General features: G+C 40.4%; 1 long non-coding RNA gene across 4 annotated transcripts in view; it reads right to left on the reverse strand.

The window, feature by feature from the left end:
* Window positions 1-2,651: 2,651 nt before the first annotated feature.
* The window catches only part of LOC114486400 (uncharacterized), an 18,605-nt gene continuing 13,935 nt past the window's right edge, over window positions 2,652-7,321 (reverse strand). For 2 of the 4 annotated variants that reach the window (XR_008617526.1, XR_003680045.2), the window contains 2 exons: window positions 3,220-3,272; window positions 2,652-3,134 (listed from right to left, as the gene is read on the reverse strand). This is a non-coding gene — a long non-coding RNA (uncharacterized lncRNA). The remainder of the gene's footprint in view (window positions 3,135-3,219; window positions 3,273-7,321) is intronic. The other 2 variants (XR_003680047.2, XR_003680046.2) reach the window with 2 other exon arrangements.

The following is a 7,321-nucleotide window of genomic DNA, read 5'->3' on the forward strand; positions in this document are numbered from 1 at the left end:
AGACTTTTAATTCTTAGAAGTGTAATCTACCTCAATTTGAGCTGTATTTTTCTCAGGCACATTAGCCATTCCCTCAAATGTATTTCTATCCAGACTTGAACTGTAGAACAGAAAGAGCTACATCCTTTTGAACACTGTATGATCTGGCCACCCAACATGGCTGTTCTCTTGCTCTCTGTACATCCCTGCTAGACCAGTCCCTGCCTCACCTACACCCTATTCACATGACTGACCTTCTCTCTTAATCATAGAGCCTAATCAGCAAATGCCTACATACTTGCCCTCGCCCCAGCTAGTGATTGTCCTAATCTTTAGATCAGAACAACTCCTCTCTCTATGATAGCTTATCAAAGGGGAGATGAGGGGCCTGCTCGTCTGCTGGTTTCCCTGGTAACCGAAGAGCCAACTTGACGTCAGTTCCCCCTATAACTTCGCCCCCTCCCCAGTAGCGAAGATGGCTGCCATGTCCTGCCTGCCATCTGTGGTGCGGTGTTGCTCCAGGACCTCGCCTCAGACACGTAAGCCACCCTCCCCACCATCTGTTAAACCATAGATGGCTCTGTCGCTGACTCTAGTCTCTTTAGTCTTGAGGCTGGGCAAGTACAGGGCTTGCAGTGCTGTGGGGTGCAGCCCACACCACTTATTCTAGCCCCATTATAAACATCTAAGATGTGCCGCAACAATAAGAATATACCTGAGGATCCCCTGGGGAGCCTCTCCCTCTGTTCCACTTCACTGTTAACGAGCTAGGATAGTGACATGGAAAACACCAGGGCACTGACAATGGCTGAGGGGCAAAGGAAGGAAGGAGAGAGGAAAGATGGGATGGAAGGGATAGAGGGAGGGAGGGAAGAAAAACAATCTTTAAAAACAAACCGAATCAAAGTTAAAGTGGATTGGAGGTTATCGTGTCTAGAGCCAGGGAAAGTGAACTGGGATTTAACTGGACCTGTGCTGTTGTCCTGGGAAAGAATGGTTCAGGGAGAAACAACAGCCAATGAGTAAGGCCTGTGAAATGAGCTTCTTTGAGAGGGAGCCTGATGAACCCTGGCAAGAGAAATGGACTGATGTGGGCTGAAGTGGGCTGCCACAGCAGAGGGCTACTGCATAAAGAAATAAGCTGTGCTTTATTTCTGAGGAAGGAAAAAAAAAGAAGAGTTCAGGATGTGAAAGGTGAAAAGGAAAAACAGTTCAGAACACTTGAATGAAACCCAGCACCCAGCATCATCGGGAAGACTGGTAAAAGTATTCTTATGAGTGTAGGTGGGATGGACCCACTGAGCCGGTGAGTCACGTGACTCCAAGCAGCACAGTTCTAATAGTGAGGCCAGATGGAACTGAACCTGGGAGCCGAGTGGCAGATTCAGCTTGCTCTTAATGAGAGAGACCAGCCTATTCCTAGGATCAAAGTAAACTGGTTTAATAAGATTGATCAGGGAATTCCCTGGCAGTCCAGTGGTTAGGACACGGCACTCTCACTGCCGAAGGCCCGGGTTCAATCCCTGGTTGGGGAACTAAGATCCCACAAGCTGTGCGGTGTGGCCAGGAAAAAAAAAAAAAGGATTGATCAGAATTGCCAAGTAAAAAGGCTAGTGATGAACTGGGAGGTAGAAATGAGACGTACATGGAAGAATCTGTTAACTAGTGAAAACTTTGCCAACCTGATAACTGAATAACAAGCACAAAAGTAAGAATTTGCCATTTCTTTCTCTGGTATATCAATATATCCTTCACTTTCCTTTTACTGTAGTAAATCCAAGGTGTACATGACATGTATTAAATTGTGCTGCACTGCAGTGAGTAAAGATTAAGAAATGGTGGGACGAGTCTCCATGCTTCTGAGGAGTCCTTGGTCACATTCCACTGAATTCTCCAACAAGCTTGACTCTCTACTGACAACAGGTCAGACATAACTGACATGAAACACCAGAGAGAAATTGTTCCTAAGAGTTTTCTCTTTTAGGAGCTGTCTCTGAGAACTCATTTAAGAGAGAACAGATAAAATAATGTCCAATCTAAGGCGGTAGGTAACAAAGAAGGAGGTACAAACCAGGATTGTAAGATGACATCATAAATTCAGAGAGGGAATATTGATACCTGTTTACAATGTTATTTGGCAAAGCTAGGCAACAGACTCCTAAATATTTTTTCAAGACAGTGAAGACTCTTTGAATTCCTAAATAACATTGAGTCAGTATTTAGGAAAATGTTGAAATTCAAAAAATATATGCCAAATGTTTCAGTTATTATAGAAGTGAGTCTTGCTAAAGTTTAAAAATGTTTTTTAAAGAATAGAGAAACATTTATATATTTTGTAAGATCTACAGTATTTCTAAATCTGATAAAGAATGAATATTTATCTGCTTTTGTACAAAGGAATATTTTTAGGTCTAGGAGGATTTGCTTCTCTTATTTAGCAAAGTTAAAGGAAAACTTTGACACTTTCTATCTTGTGAACACAGGGACTGTAGAATACCAACTAGCTGTGATTTCACCTTTAAAACTACATGTATCCCTTGCTAACCAAATTACTTCTCATTGTTATCCAAAATTCAGAACCAAAGGGATTTGGATAACAACATCTCTCATTTTACAAACCTGCTATCCTGGGTCTCTATGAACTAAACGAAACAGTTTTGGTGAAACAAAATCTCTCACTTATGAAATATATGTGGCTGCTAATAACAGAGACTGGAAATAATAGTGGCTTAAATAGGATGGAAGATGTTTTTCTTTTTTTAAAAAAAATATTTAAATATTTATTTATTTATTTGGTTGCACCGGATCTTAGTTGCGGCTCACGGCCTCCTTAGTTGCAGCACACGGGCTCCTTAGCTGTGGCATGCGAACTCTTAGTTGCGACATGAATGTGGGATCTAGTTCCCTCACCAGGGATTGAACCCAGGCCCCCTGCATTGGGAGCGCGGAATCTTATCCACTGTGCCACCATGGAAGTCCCGGAAGATGTTTTTCTTACATGTAAAGGAAGTCTGAAGGTAGGCATGCCCAGGTCTGATATGAGAGAGAGATTCCCCTCTGTCTTTCTTTTCCACTCTCCAAATTTGTGGCTTTTCTCATCAAGGTTGCCTCAGGTCCAAGACAGCAGCTAAAACTTCAGCCCTCACATCCTCATTCTAGTAGGAAACAGGAGGAAGTGGGAAATTAAAAAGGGTCCTCACCAGCTATTTAGCCTTGTTTTAAGAAGCCTTCAAGACTCACCCAACAGCTTTTCCATCTCATTGGTCAGAATTTAATCACAAGGTCACATTAAGCTGCAAGAGAGGTAGAAATGCAAACTTTTATCTGGGTACCTTGCCATACCAAATACAATCTGAGCTTTCTTGTTAAGAAAGAAGAATATTGTGTAGTACCCACCAGTCTCACCAAAAGCTATTATTAAAGCATTAAAAATACATATGATCCAATATAATTATTCAATGACTTTTGAACACTCCCTTTCCTGGAATTCATTGTACTACTGTGCCCATCATTAACATATAAAATGTAAGTTAACTCCTTTACTGGCACATCCCTAAATAAAAGTCACCACATGAATCTAGTCTACCCCTAAAAAACAGAATAAGATACACTGAAGCTTTAGTATAGTCTTTTGTTAAGGAGCTGTACTTAGTAAAATGTTAATCCATTTTGGATCCCAACAATGAAATTATGGTTTTCAGACACCTCCAAAGGGTAGTTTAGGATGAGAGTGAAGGGGCCTTAACCCTCCCATAATCTTGCTCAGCTCTAACTCCACAACTCCCCTCAATTATTTGATATGAATGGTTTTCTCAAGTTTATCTCACACACAGATACACATACACAAGCACAAAACTCCCTGCTAGGTTAGCTCAGCTTCACAATCCCTTGCACTGCTTTCAAACTGCACTGCAGATTCCAGCCCTAAATTCCTCTAATATGGAAATGCTGAAGTTGCCTCTGTTGTGACTACAAAAATACTTAAAGGACATAGAAGGTCGTCCCCCATTTTGGACTTAGTATTAGAGAGGCTTTCTCATGCGTGCTCTTAAAATGTTAGGTGAGCTTTTAGGTGTGAACTAGAATCCCTAGATTAAGGGTAAGCTGTGACGAAGTGGCATGGACATATATACACTACCAAACGTAGGGTGGATAGCTAGTGGGAAGCAGCCGCATGGCACAGGGCGATCAGCTAGATGGTTTGTGACCACCTAGGGGGGTGGGATAGGGAGGGTGGGAGGGAGGGAGACGCAAGAGGGAAGAGATATGGGAACATATGTATATGTATAACTGATTCACTTTGTTGTAAAGCAGAAACTAACACACCATTGTAAAACAGTTATACTCCAATAAAGATGTTAAAAAAAAAAAAGAATCCCTAGAAAAGACAAAGAAACAGGGAAGGAAAGAGCACTGTATTTTCAAAGTAGTTTGCAAATACCCCCATTAGCCATTTAAACCATCCTACTCACATGAAGACATTAGAGATAATGAGAATGAGGTGCAAGATCCTGTTGCCAAGGCACTTCTCCAAAGCAGGGTGAAAAAATCCCACTTTAAATAATGCATTAAAAAGCTGGTTGCCTCGTGCTTTCCTGCACTTTGATTCCAATATGCATCCTTGTCATTATAAACAGCTCTTTTGAACCAAAGCGTTCAATGTTTCATTAGAAAGTACATATCACTTAAGATTACTTCAGCCCAGATTTCACTCAGGGAGAGTAACAAAGCGATATTATTTGCTTGAACTGATCTTTAACCCAAACTGCTCTGTTTCCTTGGTGATTCATTCAAACACACAGAGCCCCACTGAAATGGGAGAATCTTCTGTGGTATACTCTATTGTGTTAAAAGTTTCAGCAATATTGCCAGGTGTTTATTACAGATTGTTGGGGGTTATAATTACATGCATATAAAAAGTTGCTTAATGCTTGATCCTTTTTTTTTTATGACCAAGGGTTATTTTTCTTATTTGATGCTTTATAACTCTAAGGAAATGTAAATAAGACAAAGCAGTTAACAGTGATATTGTGGTTTTATGAACCTATATAAGAAACCAACATTGGATCATTGCTTTTGATGTTTGGAAATTCAATCTAACTTTACTTGCTCTGTTGTTTTGTTTTTTTTTTTTTTTTTGCGGTACGCGGGCCTCCCACTGCTGCGGCCTCTCCCGTTGTGGAGCACAGGCTCCGGACGCGCAGGCTCAGCGGCCATGGCTCACGGGCCCAGCCGCTCCGCGGCATGTGGGATCTTCCCAGACCGGGACACGAACCCGCGTCCCCTGCATCGGCAGGCGGACTCTCAACCACTGCGCCACCTGGGAAGCCCTACTTGCTCTGTTTTTAATGATATTATTTTGAAACATACTGTATGTTTCATACTGTATGCTTCAAAAATACAGTATTGTGTTGAACCTAATTTCAAATAGCAGATATGAAGCCTAACATACACTGAGCACCTAATACATGTCAAAAGCTTTATAAAATCGTATCTCACTTGATGTCCATGACAATCATGAGACATCGGTATTGACATAAGAGAAAACTGAGGCTCAGGTTAAATATTTTTGTTCGAAAACATATAGCATCTACACGGCTTTTTATCCTGTAACAGGGTTTGTTCTTTAAGAAAGCCTAAAGCAAATAGTGCAGCTCTTTATAATAAATTATCTCACAAAGAAGAAATGATTGCTTCCATCAACTTTCTCATTCAGAGACAAGGTAGATGAATGATTCTTTATGTTTTATGTGTATACCCATTATATACAAACGTGTACTACTTACATTAATGCTATACACATTGTATTCTCTTCCATTGTATAAAAACTTTATGGAGGATGTGAGGGTTTTTTTTGTTTTTTTTTTGTTTTTTTTAACATCTTTATTGGAGTATAATTACTCCACAATGGTGTGTTAGTTTCTGCTTTATAACAAAGTGAAGCAGCTATACATACACATATATCCCCATATCTCCTCCCTTTTGCATCTCCCTCCCACCCTCCCTATCCCACCTCTCTAGGTGGTCACAAAGCACTGAGCTGATCTCCCTGTGCTATGCAGCTGCTTCCCGCTAGCTATCTATTTTACATGTGGTAGTGTATATAAGACCATGCCACTCTCTCACTTCGTCCCAGCTTACCCTTCACCTTCCCTGAGTCCTCAAGTCCATTCTCTACATCTGCATCTTTATTCCTGTCCTGTCCCTAGATTCTTCAGAACCATTTTTTTTCTTTTTTTAGATTCCATATATATGTGTTAGCATACGGTATTTGTTTTTCTCTTTCTGACTTACTTCACTCTGTATGACAGACTCTAGGTCCATCCACCTCACTACAAATAACTCAATTTCGTTTCTTTTTATGGCTGAGTAATATTCCATTGTATATATGTGCCACATCTTCTTTATCCATTCATCTGTCAGTGGACACTTAGGTGGCTTCCATGTCCTGGCTATTGTAAATAGACCTACGATGAACATTGTGGTACATGACTCTTTTTGAATTATGGTTTTCTCAGGGTATATGTCCAGTAGTGGGATTGCTGGGTCGTATGGTAGTTTTATTTTTAGTTTTTTAAGGAACCTCCATGCTGTTCTCCATAGTGGCTGTATCAATTTACATTCCCATCAAGAGTGCATCAAGAGTGCAAGAGGGTTCCCTTTTCTCCATGCCCTCTGTATTGTTTGTAGATTTTTTGATGATGGCCATTCTAACTGCTGTGACGTGATAACTCACTGCAGTTTTGATTTGCATCTCTCTAATGATTAGTGATGTTGAGCATTCTTTCCTTTCATCTTGTTTATGTTTTCCTTTGCTATGCAAAAGGTTTTAAGTTTCATTAGGTCCAATTTGCTTATTTTTGTTTTTATTTCCATTTCTTTAGGAGGTGGATCAAAAGGATCTTACTGTGATTTATGTCATAGAGTGTTCTGCCTATGTTTTCCTCTAAGGGTTTGATAGTGTCTGGCTTCATATTTAGGTCTTTCATCCATTTTGAGTTTATTTTTGTGTATGGTGTTAGGGAGTGTTCTAATTTCATTCTTTTACATGTAGCTGTCCAGTTTTCCCAGCACCACTTATTTAAGAGGCTGTCTTTTCTCCGTTGTATATTCTTGCCTCCTTTATCAAAAATGTGACCATATGAGAGTGGGTTTATCTCTGGGCTTTCTATCCTATTCCACTGATCTATATTTCTGTTCTTGTGCCAGAACAATACTGTCTTGAGTACTGTAGCTTTGTAGTATAGTCTGAAGTCAGGGAGCCTGATTCCTCCAGCTCCATTTTTCTTTCTCAAGATTGCTCTGGCTATTCAGGGTCTTTTGTGTTTCCATACAAATTGTG

The sequence above is a fragment of the Physeter macrocephalus genome, chromosome 6 (genome assembly GCF_002837175.3).
Source record: "Physeter macrocephalus isolate SW-GA chromosome 6, ASM283717v5, whole genome shotgun sequence".
Classification (NCBI taxonomy): domain Eukaryota; kingdom Metazoa; phylum Chordata; class Mammalia; order Artiodactyla; family Physeteridae; genus Physeter; species Physeter macrocephalus.